General features: G+C 37.8%; 1 pseudogene; it reads right to left on the bottom strand.

Annotated features, from left to right (window-relative positions):
• Positions 1-4,051: 4,051 nt before the first annotated feature.
• On the bottom strand, positions 4,052-19,514 carry LOC117090642 (annotated as a pseudogene).
• Positions 19,515-20,413: the final 899 nt, after the last annotated feature.

Genomic DNA, 20,413 nt, shown 5'->3' with positions numbered 1-20,413 from the left:
TTTTTTTTTGGGAAACACTCAAGAAACATATCTGGCATTAATACTCTGTATCGTTCACGCCAATGAATAAGACATTCAGTATTAACCATCAGAAGTCCACCCCTTTTCAACTTGAATCAATACCCATCTCCTGCTATAGTACATAATCTTCAAATACAGACAAAAATGAGGTCTTAATTATACGTCACATAATACAATCATCCTCTTACAACCAGGAGTGCAACAATCCCCAATGCAAACACTATTTCATAAAGTTTACAATATGCAAATGTTGTTAAAAATTCAATGAATTTTGTGTAACATGACAAAGGAAAATAAAAACAGACGATTTCTTAGTACATGTGTATACGTGCACAAACATTTTTTAACAAAAGAAGGAGGATATACATAAGACAATTAACATCCTAATTTCTGCAACTGATCAAGTGTCTATGACAGGTATGGATGACTACTATTACACATTGTTTGTTCCCTTTGCCTTCAGGAAGGACCTCAGAAGGTTGCAGTCTTTATTGTTCTGTTGCAGTTGTTGTTATTGTTTCTGTTATCCTGGTGAGTGATCCACAGCTTAATACCTGAAGGTTCTGATCCAACTGTAGTCTTGTCAGGAATGGGCCATTGTAGTTTCCCATTGACTTTAAACACATGTCATGGTAGTGCTAAGACACGCCCTAATGCATCTTCTGTATTTTATGCATACTCTTCCTTGCCTCCATTGTGGAGTAGTAAGCTGATTTCATCTTTATAGTTCAAGTCAGTCACCCCACTCAACACTGTAACTACCTTCTTAGAATGCTTAGGGTACTTCTGCCTTCCTCAGCCCACTGACCCAAGTGATAATCTCATTTAGGCAACACTCACACAGACACATGCCAAACTAATAGTCTGTATCTCTCAAGCCAGTTATATTCACACTCAGAGTTAGTCATTACAGGCTCGTGTTGATAAATTTGCTGATCCCCGCTAAGTCTCCACCTACAAGCCAGGAAGAGACTGAAGTCTTGGTCCTAGGCTGATGGGCAAGAATGGGAACCACTAGTGCTTTTTTGAAAGTCATGTATTGTTGCCAAATAATCTAATCAGGAAGCACTTTCTTTCCTCTGAAGCACAAAATATTCCTGGACTCAACCAGATTTGAGGACTTTTCAGACTAGCTGCTGTGGAGAGGAGCCTCCCACCCAAGGTATAAATCTTATCTATATATTTCCCACTCTCCACTTGTCCATCTACCTCAATCTTCCTGGATGCAGAACAACTATTTGAGAGTCATTGAATGGTGGAGCTGAACAAATTGTAATACAAACGGGAACAAAAAGATGTCTCTTGCTCATCACATTGTGAAAGTCAAAAATAAGATGATAGTTGTGACCTTCAGGGTGCACAGACCTAGAGTCTCTTAAAGCCAGGGCTGTGATACCCTCTTTAGGGTTTTGCTGTTTCTGGTATCCACAAACCTCTGGGTATCACTGCATTCCCCAGTATCAGCTGTAGAAGCTGCCTAAGGTACGCTTGGTCCAGCTGCTGCTTCTCAGTGATATGGCACCTAAATTTTCCTGCTTTGCCACAGCTGGCGGGCCTGTCAGTGCATAGCGGCTGGACCCCACATTTGCTGATATACCACTTGCCACTCTACCTCACGTTTGCCACTGGAATGTGATAAATCCTGGCCCATAAAGCAACCTGAGTGCGGCCTATCAGGCAGAGTGGGTAGAGCAAGCTTAGCAGGCCTGAGCAAAATTCAGGCAAAGGCACCACGGGCCACAGAGGTTTTCAAAAGGCAAGGTGACTCCCCCAAAATCCCATGACAAAAGGTGGATAGGTATGTGTGTTTGAATGCCTTTCTTCTATTGGATCTTGAAATACATATAATGCAGTCCCCTACAATTTGGAAATTTTTTTAACCTTATTTGAAAATCATTATATTTCAAACTCTTTCAGAAATAAAAGTTGAAAGATTGGCATTTGCATTGAACCACCCTATCCCTCTTACTGATATAGACATATATTCTTTGAGAATATACTTCTGTAACGCATGGCATTGGGCTTCAGGTTAGCATTCTTCCAGTAGATTATAAAGCTTACTAACAGAATTTCTGATCCCTAGGTTTTGACATTTTGTTCTCATAAAATTTCTTTTTGTGAGGAGCTTTTTCTGTGCATTGGAGGACGATGAGCAGCATTTCAGGCCTCTTCCACTAAGCCCAAATGTAAACTCCTTTATTCACAGAAGAAATACCCAAATATGTTTGTGTCTTGTGGAAGCAACATTGATGACTCTCTTTATCATGTAAGTTAAACCCCAAATACTTCTCTTTTTGCAGGATCATGTTAAAACCACAGGTGAAATGGGTGCTGAAGAGCTGACATAAAAAGGCCAAACTGGGGTAAGAAAAGAGTTATGGGTCTTCCATCTTCATCGCAAAATGCTCAGCATCACTAGTTATAAAGGAAATAGAAATCTAAACCGCAATGAGACACTATCTTAGACCAATGGAAATGGTGATTACTAAAAACCCATGAAACAACAGATGGTAGTGAGGAAGTACAGTAATACGAATGTTTATACATTGTTGTTTGGAATGTAAATCAGTACAGATGAGGTGGAAAAGTGTGTGGCAATTCATCAGGTATCTAGAATGAGAAATAACACTGGACTCACTAATTTCATTACTGGGTATATAGCCCCCCACACCCCAAAATAAGTCATTCAGTTACAAGGATGCATGCATCTGTATGTGTATTACTGCACCATTCACATTATCAAAGACATGGAATTAAGCCAAATGCCCATCGGTGACAGACTGGATAAAGAAAGTGTGGTACCTTATACACCACAAAATCATATGCAGTCATAAAAAGGAACAAAGTCATGTATTGTGAAGGGACATGAATGAAGCTGGTAGCCATCATACTCAGCAAACTTAAACAAACAAACAAAAGAACAAACACTCCATGTTCACAATCATGCATGGGAACTGAACATTTAAGACACATAGACACAGGGAGGAGAACCACACACATCTGGGTTTGTCAGGGGGCAGGGAAAATAACGGCTTCAGGAAAAAATAGCTAATTTATGCAGGGCTAAATACCTAGGGGATGGGTTGATGGGTTCAGTGAACAAACATGGCATTCATTTACCTGTGAAATAAATATGCATGTCCTGCATATATACCACAAAACTTAATATAAAATAAAATTAACTGAAGTAAAAATTTAAAAGTATTCATTTTTGTAGTGGTTTTAGTAACTTTGAAATGTGAGCCATACCTTACTTAAGACATTTTGTAAAATAAGTACAAATCAGAGTTTCAAGAAACTGTACTGAAAAATAAATAAGTAGTGTATTTCAATTTTTACTGGACAGCATTTCTTTTCTTTCATTTTGAGGATGGACTCTTACAGTCTCTTCAGCTGGAGTGCAGTGGTGCAAGCTTGGCATGCTGCAATCCCCTGCCTCCCAGCTTCAAGGTATTAATCTGCCTCAGCCTTTTGATTATCTGAGATTGCACCTGTGCACCAACACACTGATGGGGTTTCACCATACTGGCCAGACTAGTCTCAAGTCCTGACGTCAAGTAATCTGCCTCCCTCACTATTCAAAATCCTGGGATTATAGCCGTGAGCCAGTATGGTTGGCCCTTGATTGAATTTTTAATTGAGAAACATAGCAACCTTGCAGAGCTTTATTTTCTGTATCATAAGTTTATGAGTTTCTTCATATGTCTCATAAGGCAAGAAAAATAATATAACTTTAATGCATTCTGTTTCCATTGGATATGAATGTATTTCCATTAATGTGTAATTAAAAGAGTTATTCTATTTAGAATGTCATTCTCCTTTTGTGTAAAACTCTCAGGTTGTGGAAATTTCTTCGAAAAGATAACTTTGGAAACCGATTACATTTATTGATATAAATGGCTCTTTTTAAAGAAACTTTTTCTGTAAGAAAATTCAAAATTCATTCAAGATACGAAATGTTTAATTATGATTTACAACCTAGGTTTTTCTATGAATAATACTGTGATTACTTTCTCTCACTTCCAAAACATTAATTGATGTTGTCATCTTCCTGCATGAAAATTTCACCTTCAATGTATGAGAAGTAAGGACTGCCAGCAGAGCAAGTGGTTTCAATCGGTAGCTCACCCACTACCATGAATCCTGGTTTTGAGCTACTTGTAGCATCAACTATTGACTGTGTAAAGAAAAAAATCAAAAAAGAGAGTAGGCTCTTTGATTGTAATATGTGACCTACACAAAGCAATAACTAGTGAGTCGTTTAATTTATAAACCCACTTTTATTGATTAATATACATTGAGTTTGGTTTGAAATGCTATTTTTTTCATTTAGAAAAAGAAATGACTCATGATTTTTTCTTTTGATTTTGGTCAACTAGCCCAAACGTTTGTAGCCATCAGGTATGTAATTAGAAGAAGTTTAGTAAGAGAATATAAATTTTTTGAAGAAAGTGCATTTCTTTTTTTTCTTTCTTTCTTTTTTTTTAGATGGAGTCTGACTCTGTTGCCCATGCTGGAGTGCAGTGGCCGGATCTCAGCTCACTGAAAGAGTTTACGCCATTCTCCTGCCTCAGCTTCCTGAGTAGCTGGGACTACAGGTGCCCGCCACCATGCCCAGCTGGTTTTTTGTATTTTTTAGTAGAGACGGGTTTCACCGTGTTAGCCAGGATGGTCTTGATCTCCTGACCTCGTGATCCGCCCGTCTGGGCCTCCCAAAGTGCTGGGATTACAGGCTTGAGGCACCGCACCTGGCAGAAGGTGCATTTCGTTAATGCATACCTGTTGTTGGTTTTGGTAATCTAACACTGTGAGTTGTTTTAATCATAGGTGAAAAAATTACTGAAAATGTTACTCTAACAAGGAGTCTAATTGGATGCTATAAAAAGTTTGTATTTTAAATGTATGCATTAAAAAGACTTTCATAACCCCAAAATTGAAGTTACTTCATGTCATTTTAGTTAAATTCTAAGAATGATATGGTTTTCAAAATTATGATATGAAAAGGGAATATGTCAGTGTATTTTATTACTTCTAAATGTCCACATATATTCCACAAAAAAGGTATGTTTCAAGCTTACACAGAACTGAAACACAAAGTGAGACGTAGTGTCAGCTAATTAACATTTAATAACATAAAATTTAGTGCATTTCAAGAGAAATCTGAGTGTTAATTATATACATAACAAACGTATTAAGTATAGACTTTAGTAAATATCAAATTATATTTATATATTTATTTCTGTGTATTTTTTCTAGCACATTGTAGGCGTTTCCAGGTAAACTCACTGCTTAAGAGATCAGGTCTTCTTTTATGTTATGAGATCTATGTAGAGGAAAATGTTTGCTTTTTAAATACAATTTTTGGTTAATTTATTTAATGAGTGTTTTGGCATGGTAAATACATATTTGCAAAGAGATCTTTTTAAAACAACTCCGCTGTTGTTAAACACTTTAGCTAACTGTTTTATGTGGTTAATATGTATTTTCAAATACATAAGAAAATACGAACTAGCACTTGTTAACTGACCACTAATTTTATATTCCTGTTCCAGAAATTATCTCTGGGCTTGAATTAATCCATAAATACAGCTATTTGTTTATTTTTAGACATATGAGTATATAAAGTAGACTATATTGCTAACTTTGTTTTGTAATTAGTCACATATCTGTCAGTACATGAAGAATCACTTAATTCTGTTTGCAGGTACATAACTTGCAGTTCAATATACTCTAATTTATGCAATCCCCCTCTAAGATGGGTTGACTTGTTAAGTGGTATTCAGTTTTACACTAAGAAAGAAGAATTTACACTTCTGATATGATTTTAAACACACCATCACCGTGACTTCATCTCACATTAAAACTCTGAGTACAGACAAAGTGATTATCACTATTTACTGTGGGGAAAATAGCAGATACTTATGTGAAGGTTATAGATTTATGAGTCAGAGCAATCTCAGTTAAAACTGGGAAATCTCTAATATTTTGATGATATAACGTTCTAACTGCAATGCATTGAATACACTCATTTTAATTGCAAAAGTTTTTAAGGAGTGAACTCGTAATGATTAAAGCTAAGCCTGTGTTTAATACATGAAACTTTAATACTGTATCATATTCTCTAACTGTTTCAAAGAAAGCATTTTTTCTTATCCCAGCTTGTGAAGCACTTACTGAGTGGGAAAATCTGACCCCACTGAACTCCAGCCAACAGAAAGTTTTGTGGGGCTCAAAGACACTGGTGCTACTTCTCAAATACATTCTGTGATCTGACACCTATACCTGATCCCTGTCATCAGCAACAGTATTTCTACTATTGAAAACACAAGGAGCGACATAAATGACTGTTGGGGGCCTGGGAATAGAGGGTTTTCATCCTCCAGACTTCAGAATGTGAGATCCATGGACAACTTGACCGTGCACCAAGAAAAGCCCACAGACACTCAATGCCAGCTGCTGAAAGCTGCTTGACAAAAGGCTGTAACCTGTAAAGCCTCATGAGAGGAGCTGTACAAAACCAGTGGGAGCCCTCCTGTTGCATCTGCATGACCTGAATATGAGACATTAAGTTAAAGAAGATCATCCTGGAACCTTAAGTTTTTCATGCCTCATTGGATTTCAGATGTACTTAGTGCCTGTAACCCCTTTATTCTGGTCAATTTCTCATATTTGGAAGGCGTGTATTTTCCCAATTCCAGTAGCCCCATGTATCTACGATGTAACTAACTTGCTTTCAATTTTACAGGTACATAGGCAGAAAAAACTTACCTTGATTCAGATAAAACACCAGACTTTGGACTATTGACTTAATGCTTGAATGAGTTAAGACACTGCAGTACTAGTGGAAAAACATGAGTGATTTTGAAATGTTAGGATTTCAGATTTTGGAGGGGCCGTGGTTGGAATGATATGATTTGACTGTGACCCCACCCAAATTTTATCTTGAATTTTCTTAAGTGTTGGTGGGAGGATAAAATAGGGAGTAACCACACTGGAGACAGGTGTTTTTGTTTTGTTTTGTTTTTGTTTATTTTTTCATTTGTGCTATTCTTGTGTTTGTGAGTCTCATTATATCTGATGGCTTTAAACATCACTGTTTCACTGCACAAGCTCTCTCTTTGCTTGCTGCCATCCGTGCAAGCTGTGACTTGTTCCTCTTTGCCTTGCCAGACATATAAATCTCTAAGTCAATAAACCGCACCTTATAAATTGCCCAGTCTAGCATATATCTTTATAAGTGCATGAAAATGGACTAAAATAGTACAAATATCAGATTGATTAATAAAGCTCTTCTACTTTTGTTTCACAGTCAAGAATTAAGTAAAATGCAAATGTGTGGAGGTCTCCAAAAATTTACATCAAATACTTTTTAGTTCAGTAACGTCTTAACTTATTTTAATATAAACAATGCTGAAAGAGTTGTGAAGTGATTACAATGTACTCGGTATTTTCTGATTAGTACTAACTTAAGACTACAGTCATTTTACTTTTCCTTTTAAGAGACAAACTCTATAATGCTCTAGCCGGAATGAATACAGGGATGCTATCATCACTAACTGCAGCTTCTAACTCCTGGACTCATGTCATCCTGCTTCCTCAGCCTCCCAGTGAGCTGCATCTAGACCAAAAGCCCACTAGGCTCAGCTGATTATTTAACTTATTTATTTATTTTAATTTTTTCTTAGAGACAGAATCCTGCTGTGTTACTCAGGCTTGCCTCCAACTTTAGGCCTAAAGTGATCCACCCACATTGGCCTCATAAAGTGCTAAGGTTACCACTGTTGAGCTACCACATCTTCCTAATTTTTACCAACTTTTTGTCAAGATAGTGTTTCATTTTGCCAAACTGGGATCCAAATTCCTGGCCTCAAGTGTCCTTTTCTCCTTCGCTTTCCAAATTATTGGAATTATCAGTGGGAAATGAAATCTGGTAGAAAATATGATGCACCTTTTTAGTTATGTTAAGATTTTGTTTGGAATAGATAAAGCTTAATACTGAATGATGAGGTAGAATGAGCTGTGATACAAATTTATTGGAGCAGAAGCCAATTTTTAAATAATAAATGCATATTTAGATTAGAGGATTTTATGTTTCACAAGAATTTTCCCACAATTCCTGCCAAAATGTTTTTGGTATATTTAGAAATTGAAATAGTATTTTTTCCACTAGGAAAATATAAGGCAGTATAGTAGACAACCAAATCTGCTGGGTGCAGTGACTCACCCCTGTAATCCTAGCATTTTGGGAGGCTGAGGTGGGTGGATCATGAGACTGGGAGATGGAGATCATCCTGACTAACAAGGTGAAACCCTGTCTCCACCAAAAATAAAAAAAAATACAAAAAGAAAAAAAAAACTAGCTGGGGTGGTGGTGAGTGCCTGTAGTCCCATCTACTCTGGATGCTGAGACAGGAGACTGGCTTGAACCTGGGAGGCAGAGCTTGTAGTGAGCCGAGATCGCACCACTGCACTCCAGCCTGGGTGTCAGAGCGCCACTCTGTCTCAAAAAATAAAAATAAATAAGAGAAAATAAGTACACTATGAATGAAATCCAAAGCCACTACCAGTCATTGGCAAGAACACGAACTTTTTTTTTTTTTTTTTTGGTTTAAAATCCAGTAGTAATGAGGAGTATAGAGTAAATTTGTATAGTAAATTCTTTTCCATCAGGCAGAAAACTAATTTTACTCTTCAAATAGAAATTACATATACAGTCAAAAAAATTTGTAGTTTCAAGTTATTAATAAAATATTTGTTAGTTAAGACTAAATCTTTGTGATTATCTCCCTACTTCATTAACTCGTGTTTCAAACTGCTTGAATAAAAAATAATAATTAATATAAAAATAAATGTTCTTCCATATTGCCATATATTAAAAACCAATATTTTAAGGTACAGATATCTTACATATTTTACCTTGAAATAACTAAACCAAAAAGTCAACACATTCATATAATTAGGGCTAATGATTTCACAAAAAAAAGGAAAGAAGACTGAAGAAAGAGATTAAACATCTTTGATACCTTGTAAAAAATCCTACAAGCCAAACACAAATTACTTACCATAAGAAGCAAATGTAAATGCTTACACTAGGTAGGGTTTAAGTTTTGAGAAGTATGTGTTTGCAGAATCTGTGGGTGTAAAAGGTAACTTATTTCTTGAAAATAAGAAAACATTACTGACGCAGACACAGATGCTTATATGGTTCCATATACCCAATGCCATCTGACTGTGTTATTGCTCTGATCTTTTCTTTTATACTATTAAGCAGAGTTTGGTGTGGGTAAATTGAAGATATATGATAAGCAATAATAATAGCAGCTGATACTTATAACACTTAAAAAGGAGGCAATAGACCAAGAGATGCACAGATACTAATAAGTTTAATTCTCAATTTTTTTGATACGGAATTTAATTCCCTTCCCCTAGGCTACAGTGCAATGGCCAGATTACAGGCTCGGCTCACTGTAATCTGTGCCTCTCAGATTCAAGGAATTCACCTGTCTTCACCTCCCCTGTAGCTAATTTTTCAGGCAGTAGCTAATTTTTCAGGCATCTGCCACGAAGATTGGGTAATTTTTGCATTTAATAGAGATGGGGTTTCCAACTTTGGGCCAGTTCAGTCTCACTGTCTTATAAAAAATATTAAGATCTATGTATATTTACATTAAGAGATGTGTATTAAGAATGAGAGAAAGGGTGATAACAAATTGTTTCATTTCTGATAAGTGTCAAGAGCAGGTAGTATGACGTTCTTAATAAACCACAGTCTAAATGGCAACTAGGTTCACAACAATACAGGTAGCTTGGACGTGAGAAATTATGAAGACGAAGAAAGCTATCCATGTTAGTTAACATACAACATCTTCAAAGATATTTTATCATTCCAACTCCCAAACAAGTTCCAAAGACATAAAAAGGGCTGGTTAGGCCTAAACAATGATCTCTGTTTGTGAAACTACACGTGGTTGTTAAAATCTGTTGTAGCCACATAAAATGACGGCACTTTTTACTTCAAGAGGTATCTGGAGTAGAAAAGGAATAACGTTTTTTTCTAGCAACTGTTCAATATTCAATCATTAAATTGCCATTTCTTTCAGAGGAGAGATGAAATCACTCTGTGAGAATGTTTATATCCAAAATTATTCGTTTAATAAGAATTACTTTTCTTAAAGTCAGTAACTGTTTTTTGTCAACATTATTTTCCTTTAAACCAGTTATCATCTTGACTACCTGTTTGATACCACTCAAACAGTAAGGAGAACCCAGAAGTTAATTTTGTGGATGAACACAAACAACTCTAATACATGGTTTTTGTTTGGATGAACGGAGGCAAGATGGCGCAGTTCCGGCTTCTTCACCGTCCACTTTCCCCCGCCCAGGAAAGACACAGGTCGACTGCCCAGCCGCAACCCGACCTCCATCGGAGAAAACCCTGAACCCGCCTAGCCACACCTACCGCCCGGCCCCCAACTCGCCTATGTCCCGCCCACTGCCCTCCCACTCCCAGGCCCAGTACAGAAAAGCCACTCCCCGCGGGTGCCCTGCCTGCACTTCCTCAGCCCCCACTCCTGTCGGGACTGCAGGAACTCCGCCCCAGAGCTCCGCTGGGCGACTCTCTCGGCCTCCTTTGCTGGAGGCCAACAGACCTCACCCTCCACACCTTCTTCCCTGAAGCTAGGTGACCAAAAAATAAATTTGCCATTTTGCTCCTAGCCTTGCCTACTCTCTGATCCTTTAATACTCGCCCTGGTGAGCCTGGAAGGCAAATCAGTTTCCTAGAAAGCAAATCAGTTTCGTTCAGTGAGATTCTTTGTTTTTCAAAACAAAACAAAACATACATTTTATCACATCTTACAACAATGTGGATTTGCCCTGTTCATTGAATATACTATTCCAAAGAATCAAGATGATTTTGATGATTGTTAGTGTCTGCGTTTAAAGTATTAAAAGATTTTTCACATTTATACCAAAACAAGAAACAAATAATAAACATATATTCTTTACATTTTTGTTTTGTTTTGTTTTCTTGTGACGATAATAGAAAATTGTCTTTCACAAAACCAGTCCCTGGTGCCAACTGTTTGCAACCAGTCACACATAGATGCATGCACACACAAATTGTTGAGTGAAAGTTTAGAAGAGAGAAACTCATAGTGTTATAATAATTTGAATGAACAAGAAGAGAAAGGTTGACTAGATTTCAGAAAAAAATGTTTTGAGTAGATCAAGGAAACAAACATAACTTGTTGATGCAAGGAAAAATGAGAGTTAGTCACCCATGAGCTACAGTACTGAAACAGGTAAATAGGAAATACATATGCAAATCACACAAAGCACCCTAAGTTTACCATTTAGCTATGGAATCTAGAACCTTGCACTGTGAGATGTAATGGGGAGTCAATGCATCACAGGGGCACTGCAGACATTTAAAAGAAATCTAGGTGATATGCTAATGCAGACAAGGGAGCTGCTGTGAATGAAACAGTAGGCAGCCCAGAAATCAGAAGATTCCTTGTTCTTTCTACCTCTGAGATGTCTCAGAAGTACCTACTTGAAAGAACAATAAACTCTTATGAGAGATGCAGCTTGTTTTAGAAACTAGAAAGAGCTCTATACTACAGTATATAATAAAAAGTTGTGAGACACTGTTGTATTGCCATGCATGACACAAAATAGGCCTAGATAAAATGAATCTAACAAAAGAAACAAAATCAAGATGTTATTACTCTTTGTATGTGTGTAAGTTTGGGGAGGGACAGCACTTCTCTTCATTGCTAAGGTTGGATTACAGCAACACAATCACAGCTCTGAAGATGTTTTCACCTCAGTGTCCCAGGTAGCAGGGACTCCTCATGCAGACCTTTACTCTCTGCTAACTTTTTGCATCTTAATAGATATCACCAAGTTGCTCAGGCTGGTTTTGAACTCCTAAAATCAAGTAATCTGCCTGCCTTGGCTTCCCAAAGTACTAAGACTACCAGTATGAAGGAAAGTGTCTGGCCTAATTGAGTTTTTCAGATCTAAAGAGGGACCCAGTGTGGTTGGTGACTTCTGTATAATGCTCAAAAGCTTTATGATTACAAGTCTGCAAATATATATATAACACACACATATAATTTATACATATATACATATGTATACACATACTATATATAATTATACATTAGATATGTATATATAAGTCTATCATATATATTTTTTCTTGCAGGGCTAGAAAGGGGTACTTTCTTGTCAGTGAAGAAAATGTTCATTTGATAAGAGAAACGTTTATTTGATGATGAGTAATGTTGATCTTTGAGATTATTATTATACATAATCTCAGGGCAAACATTACTCTAGAAACTAGAAAATATCATTGATGCACTAATTAGAAAAGTGTAATGAAGGAACTTTAAAGCAAATACCAAAAGTCAGTGAATGAAACGACATTTTACCTTCCCAAGGAGCTGAAACTACAAACTCAAGCCACCACACCTGAATAACTTTTTGTACTTTCTGTGGAAATGGGGTTTGCCATGTTGCCAAAGATTATACACTAATTATTATTATGTGTGATGACAGCACTCTGGTCAACCTTTTAAGGAAAAACTTTAGAGATGCATAAAAACATTTATACAGATAAAATGATATCCTTGAGATTTGCTTCATTACAGAACTATTAAATCAAGGAGATGTACATTTTTATACTTTGTTTATATAGAGAGTATAAATCTTCTTACAATAAGAAGATAATTGTATCTTAAGAGATGAAAGAATACATGGCCTGTCTGTGCTGTGACAATTTTGACCTCTTTCTATTGGGATAATAATAGTAGAAATGACCAGGAAAGACAGCTATAATATTACTAATGTTTACATATTTAACATCAAATACGTGATGGATTTTAATACATACATAAAAATTTTTAGTTTGTGTACAAATGTTTTTATCAAAATTAAAAGAAAACTCACCCATAATTTACCTGAACTGTTTCCAAAAACTTTTGGGAACATAGAATTGTAGTCAGAAAGCAGCTGAATAAAAAGATGACCTGAAGGTGACTCAGTACACTATTATCGTACTCTTTCTATCTTCTGTCTGGTTTAATGCTAGTTTGTCTTCATATTTACGATAATGCCAAAATATATCATCATGAGGATGAGCCTTACTCTAGAGGCCAAAAGTCAGTGATGTACTCATCTAACTTTAAGCGTATTACGAATGTAGTTGAGTGAAATATATACCAAAACTGAGTTAATAAAATGATATGCAATTTTTCATACTGTTTACAAGTAACTTCTTGTTTTTAATGTTTAGCGTTAGTGTTTATTTCACAGGTGGACTATCGTAAAGAATACATTGCAAATTTATCATTAGAAATAATAAATATTAACATACATTGCATGTAGTAAAATAGATTACAATCTTGTCAATTAGACAAGATTAGAAAGAAATCAGTGGTCTGTCATAAATTACGAGAACTAAGTTATTTGTTCTCCTAGAATTCAGCGTCTTCTTGTCAGTATAATATGTTTTTACAGTTTACATGATATGATTTATGTGATGTTTTGAGAATTATTACCAATCAATAAACATGGCTATTAAGAGTACTTGTGGAAAGATTGAGAGCATACACAGAAGCTCCAAAAGTCATAATTTCCTTGTAGCTACAGAACAAAATGCAGTTGTTTTATGCATATGCAACATATCTCTCTAAGCTTTGGTTTGTATCTGAGGTTTCTGATACAGAAATAAAAAATACCTGCTTCATGTCTTGACAAATACCATAGAAACATAACTAGGCAGACATGCATGCCACAGTGAATGGCTGAGACAACAAAAAGCACAAGCAACAAAGTGCAATTGTGTTCACTTAATTGGAATGTTATATTCTGTCTACCTCATGCACTTCTTGCCAGTATCATCAGCCATCTCTATCTGTTTCAAATTCCAAACCCTAGGGGAAAAACGAGCTACAGGATCAGAACTTAAATTCTACCATTTTGTTCAGTAGTGACTGCTAACCAAGTAAGAGTGGACATCCCATAAGAAGATTCTACTAAAAGGAATGCTACCCAGGTTGTAATGCCTGGATAGTGTGATTTATCAAATCTAGAAAGGCAGAGGAAAGTATTTTTTGTAATCTCCATAAATGATAAGTGCTGAGATGCTATTTGAAACCCAGATTATTTCTGGCCACGGAGGATAAGAAATGTAGAAATTTTAGAACAGTTGACTACAGTTAAAATATTCAAAATTCTTTCTTTAGTTTCTATCAATATCTACACAGAAAAGTAAATGAATGATAAAGTTTGGCTGTAAACATTGTCAAAATTCAAATTTTCTATATTTACTTCTTTAATCGCTCCATCTTTATGATGTGATCTGCCATTAAAGCCTATTTTGTTGCCTTACTATAAATAATATACTTTCTATTTTTGAACATGTGCTTTTATAATTTTATCAGCATTATTGTAATTGAGAAGGAACGTAGATTACAGGTCCATCCAGCATTATCTGAAATACAATTATTTTCTTTAGCAGAAAAACACCTAATTTGAGAAAAATATACAGAAAATCCTAAAAGCAAACACAACTTATATAATAGATAGGATAAAAGTTAAAAAAAATCGCATACTTTATAAACAAGATGGGAATATGCTTATTAAAACTAAATATGTTTATTCTTAAAAATCTGATTGCATTTACCATATCATACAAATGTGACTATATCAATAGTGTTTTGAAAACAGACAAAACACTATAAACATTTTCAAGTAAAATTTCAAGCAGTTCGATAGTGAGTGCGATAAATGTGCCAGTCATACTATCTTAGACATTCTAGTCATGTCATCGAAATACAGTCCTAACAAAATCTCATGAAAGTACTGTAATGTCAGGAAGAAAAACAGTAGCTGGTATCAGAATATTAAAACAAATAAATAATTCAAATTTATCTCACACTTTTGTTCCTCATCATTGAACAATCATTACCTACATCACCACATGTGTTTTCAATTGTTAGAAATACTGTTTCTGATAACTGAGATTATGTAGTGTTGCTCACTCACACAATTTATGTGACTAGCATGCCAGCCTCTTTGAGTCCTACAAATCATTTTTGTAGTCAGGGTCCAATCGGAGAAAGATATTCCTACTAATTGAGTGTTTTTCAACTTGAGAGAAGAAAATATATGCATACCCTACAGAAATGATAATTCTGTCCGTTGTTCTTCTTTTTTTTTTTTTTTATTATACTTTAAGTTCTAGGGTACATGTGCATGACGTTTATATCATGTATAACTCCCCAATGCAATCCCTCCCTCCTCCCCCCTCCCCATGATAGGCCCCAGTGTGTGATGTTCCCCTTCCCGAGTCCAAGTGATCTCATTGTTCAGTTCCCACCTATGAGTGAGAACATGCGGTGTTTGGTTTTCTCTTCTTGTGATAGTTTGCTCTTCTAATCAGGCTGGGAAATTCATTTCATCAGGCTAACACAACAAATTTGAAATGGCACTTTAAAGTTATACATCATCAACAATGCGATCCAATATACAGGCCATTAACTAGAGATATCTTACTTCCACATTTTAAAATATGGCATTTCTTCTGTAATGTTTTCTTGGAAAACATCATATAAGATGGTACATATTAAATTTTCACATGCTAACACAAACTTAACTTTAATCATTGTGGGTTTACTGATAAAAAAAACTTTTGTACTTAAAATAAGTGTTTTCAACACACCGTCATCAGAAAGTTTTATCAATGGGACATGAGAGTTTTCTCAGTTTAAACTGAGCACTTCATAACAATTATTGTTCTGAAACCTAAAAACTATAATCTTCACATAAATATCTGATTTTTTTTCTCATTAAATAGTGATGATTGCTTTGTATTCATTCTATTGTGAGATAAAGTCAATTAGGGGATGTACTTAAAATCCCTGTGAAAACTGGAGATACTGCTCTCTTTTGTAAAACTCAAGACAACTTACACATCAATCCATCTTAGATGTGGATTGCATAAATTAGAGCACATTGAACTGCCAATTGTATAACTAAAATACAGAAATAAACAGATCTTCATGTATTGACAGGTGTATGACTAAGTAAAATCAAACAACTATTTGTATATTTCATATCCTCATTTCTGAGAAGAAGAAGAGGAGAAGGAGGAAGAGTAGGAGGAGGAGGAGGAGGAAGAAGAAATAAAAGCTCTATGCATTAGGAAGTGCATATACTTCAAAAAAATCTCTGAACAAGAAATACAATTCTGGTGGCAAGTTAAAAATTTTTATTACATGCCCTCTTATACATTTGGATATATATATTAACCACAGAAAAGATTTCCTAAATGTTTCATAATGGTAGTGTTTGCTTAAAAAAAATTCTTTGCAAAATATATATTTACTATGCCAATACAATAGTTAAATAAATTAACAGAAATATCTGTTTTTGAAAAGGAACTCTTCTCTCTACATAGATCCCACAGGACAAATAAAAATCTGACCTATTAAACACTGAGTTTAGCTAGAAACTCCTGCCATGTGCCAAAAAGTTTGCTCACAGAGATAAAAACAAAAACTAATTTCACACTCTTCAATTAAATATCTGTACAGAATACTGTTCCTAACTACATTCATAAGCTTCTGAAATCTCTTGAAATGAACTAAATTTTATGTTACTGTTTTTAATTTACTTATATTAACTCTCACTATAAGTTTCACTTCTGTGTAAGATTTGAACATTGTTACACATTTTGTTTAATTGATGCGGACATTTGAAAATAACGTGCACTTAGATGATGTCTTTTCACGTTATGATTTTCAAAACAATACTTCTCTTGTAAACTCATCAGGAAAAAATAGTGTTTTGCCTGATGAATGTTCTTCTCAATTGGAAATGTAGCCAAACATCAGCCAGGCATAGTGGCTCACACCTATAATTCCAGTACTTTTAAAAGCCAAGACAGGCAGAGTGCTTGGGGCTAGGAATTTGAGACAAGAGTGGCCAATATAATGAAAACCCCTCAAGTGTGCTGGTGTGCACCTGTAATCTCAGCTATTCAAGAAGCTGAGGAATACTAAACACTTGAACTTGGGAGGCAGGGTACTGCAGTGTGATAAGATTCCACCACTGCAGTTCATCCAAAGAGAGAGTGTGGGATTCCATTCTAAAAGTATAAGAAAAATTCAATTAACTAAGAATTGAGATATACTACTTATTTGCTTTTCAACCCAGTATGTTATAACTCTGATTTGTAACTACAAAATGTCTTACATAAAGTATGGCACACATTTCTGTTACTATATCCTCATCTCTAAGAAAAGAAAGTCTTTCTAGTTTTCTTTCATTTATTTAATTTTGCTTTATATTAAGTTCCAGGGAACATGCAGGGCACGCTGGTTCATTTCATAAATGACAGGAAATTAGAAAGTTAGAGACAATTAATAGCTCATATAACATTTGGTTTTTGTCTTGTTTTGTTTTTATTTTGTTGACACTCTCGCTCTCACCATCAGGCTGCAGTGCAATGGCATGATCATGGCTCATTCTCACCTCCCGGGTTCAACCAATTCTTCTGCCTCAACCTCCCAAGTAACTGGTATTACAGGCAACTGTCACGATGCCCAGATAATATTATTTATACATATATTTATTGTATTTTTAGTATAGACAAGGTTACACCATGTTGGCCAGCCTGGTCCTGAACTCCTGACCTAGGCTGATTTCCCAACGTGGCCTCCCAAAGTGCTGGGATTGCAGGTGTGAACCACCCTGCACAGCTTCTGCAAAATTGTTAAAAGTGGTTTTTATCTGATTCTTCGTAATTCTCAAAGATAGTCTGCATCAACAATTTAGCTTCCACAAGATGCAAAGATATTTGGATATTTCAGCCACAGAAAAAGGATGTTTCTATTGCACTTAATGTAAAAGGCCAGACATGATGCTCATCCTCTTACAATGGTGCAAAAGCACCGCTGCCCAAAAACTTATGTGAGTACAAAATATCAACGTTCATGGATTAGAAATTGTGTTCTATTCATAAGCTGCATATCCTACTAAAAGAATGCTAATCTGAAGTCCAGTGCCTATATTTCAGTAATATATATTTTAAGAATCAGTTGTTTCCATGCAAATATATTCTTGGGACTCAGCTGGTTCAATGCAAATACCAACTGTTCAAATTGTATCTCCCAATAATGTTGAAATATAATGCTTTCCAAATAAGGTTAAAATATTAAAATGTCAGAAAATTTATTACCGGTATCTCAAAGTTTAAGAGAACTAAGGCATTTCAACACAACTGGCTATGCTTCTTTTGTTACAGAATTTTAGGGGAGTCACTTTGCAAGATGAAAACCTCTGTGGCCAGAGGTGCCTTTGCTCGAGTTTTTCTCAGGCTGGCTACGTTTGTTCTGCCCACTCTATCTGACATGCTGCACTGAACTTGCATTATGATACACGATTTTTTTAACTGCCAAGGCACGCATGGCTGAGTGGTGAGCGGTGTATGAGCAAGTGTGGTCTCCAACCACTAAAGTCAGCCAGGCATGCCAGCTGTGGCAAAATAAGAATTTTTTAGGTGCATACAGAAGTGCCATCTCATTGAGAAGCAGCAGGCAGCATCCACAGCTGATACTGGGAATGTAGTGGGGTCCAGAAGCTTGGAGATGCTAGGAAAGGCAAAGCCCCAAAGAGGGTGTCACCATCATGGCATTGAGAGGCCCTAGATGTGTGCACTCCGAAGGGCTACAGTTGTCCTCTTATTTTTGTGTTCCACACTATAATGACAAAGGGCAACTGTTATTCATAGATATGTTACAGTTCATTCAGCCCTGTCATTCAGCCGATCTTTGAGGTGATGATAACAGTGCAAACCATGAAAAGGTGTTTTTGTTTTAAAAGACTTTTTTGGAACTTTTGTTTTAAAGGACTTTTTTTTTTTTTTTCTGTTCGATATGTGAGTGTCCTGTGAGCATTTTGTCTAGACCAGACTTTTTGGTACTTCATTCGTTTTTGGGGTGTGTGTGTGTGGTGTGTGTGTGTGTGTGTGTGGTGTGTGTGTGTGTGTGTATTTGCTTTGAGATGAAGTCTCGCTCTGTCACCCAGGCTGGAGTGAAGCGGCCCAATCTTGGCGCACGGAAACCTCTGCCTACCAGCTTCAAGCAATTCCTTCCTGGCTTGGGCATTAACCGGCTCCAGCTCCTCCTGAACGGCCAGAAACTCGTCCAGTGCAGACTCTGGGCTCATGGGCCCAGGGCCAGGCTGTGCCCGCGGGACCTGCTCCTGCCGCTTCTCGTCGGCTTCCTCCTGGGCCACCACCTCCACCTCCGCCATTATGTCATTCGCTCCCAGCATCACCTCCTTCCCCAAACTACCTGCTCGCTCTGTACCCCGGCCTCCCCCTCCTGTAGAGACTCCATGCTGAGGACGGTGCCCTCCTTCGGACTCCCACTGACCACCGCCTGCGCTGCCGCACCCTCACCGCGGGAACCCTGCCGCATCTCTTAACTGGAGCCTGCGGCTGGAGAGCCCCCAGGGCGCATGCGCCCAGCTTGCAGGCGCCCCCTAAGGGATTGCAGGCGCTTGGCGCAGAGAGCCGCGGGAAGACATCAGGCCCAAAGGGCACCAGGAGCCACTCCAAGAGCGCGGTTCTCCCCTGGCGGCCAGTCAGTGCGAGGACGGTGGGCGTCTCCTAGGGCAGCGGCAACCTCGGCTGGCCTGCAGTCCCAATCTCCCCAGCTATGCCTCCTCTGAGAAGCCCTCGGGGCTTGTGCCGGGTAAGGCTGCCTCCAGGCATCCGCCGGCTGCCTGGTCTTTGGAATCTTGCGCATGGAAGCCCTGTGCCCTAACTGACATCCTGAGTGCAGCGAGCCATTGACCCGCACGGCACGTATGCAACATCTCACTTCACCAGGCAGGCCAGGTAGATGGAGTGGAATACCGCAGATCCGGAGGAGAAGTCTCTCTGGCTGCTGGGGCGAGGGCAGCGAAGGGGGCCTGGGGAAAGTGGGTATGGGCGGGAACGAAGGTGGAAGTCGTCCGCTCCAGAGGCCTGAAGGCCGGCACGCCCTCTGGCAGGTGTAGGCAACTACAGGCTCCGCGTAGTAGGCCTCTTCCCGGAGGATGCTGTAGGCCGAGGGGCATTCCAAAGGGCTTCTGGCCCTATGCCCTGGGCATACCGGAGGGCAGCCTCCAGGGCTGGCCATGGACAGCCTGCGTGCACACCGTCGTGCACTGCCTTGCCGACCCAGAGGCCCCCACAGCGCTACACCGGCTTTCTTCCCCCGGCCCGCGGGCGCGGCACCCAAGTGATGTAGGCCCTGAACATACCTAGCCTCCTTCGTACCCGAGCGATTCCCATAGGGAGCGCCAGGCACGACCCTGCAGCCCCTTCTACCTA

The sequence above is a fragment of the Trachypithecus francoisi genome, unplaced genomic scaffold (assembly GCF_009764315.1).
Source record: "Trachypithecus francoisi isolate TF-2019V2 unplaced genomic scaffold, Tfra_2.0 Contig01063, whole genome shotgun sequence".
NCBI classification, from domain to species: Eukaryota; Metazoa; Chordata; class Mammalia; order Primates; family Cercopithecidae; genus Trachypithecus; species Trachypithecus francoisi.
Note: the sequence above shows the minus strand (reverse complement) of the source record. Positions and strands in the feature narration are given on the sequence as shown.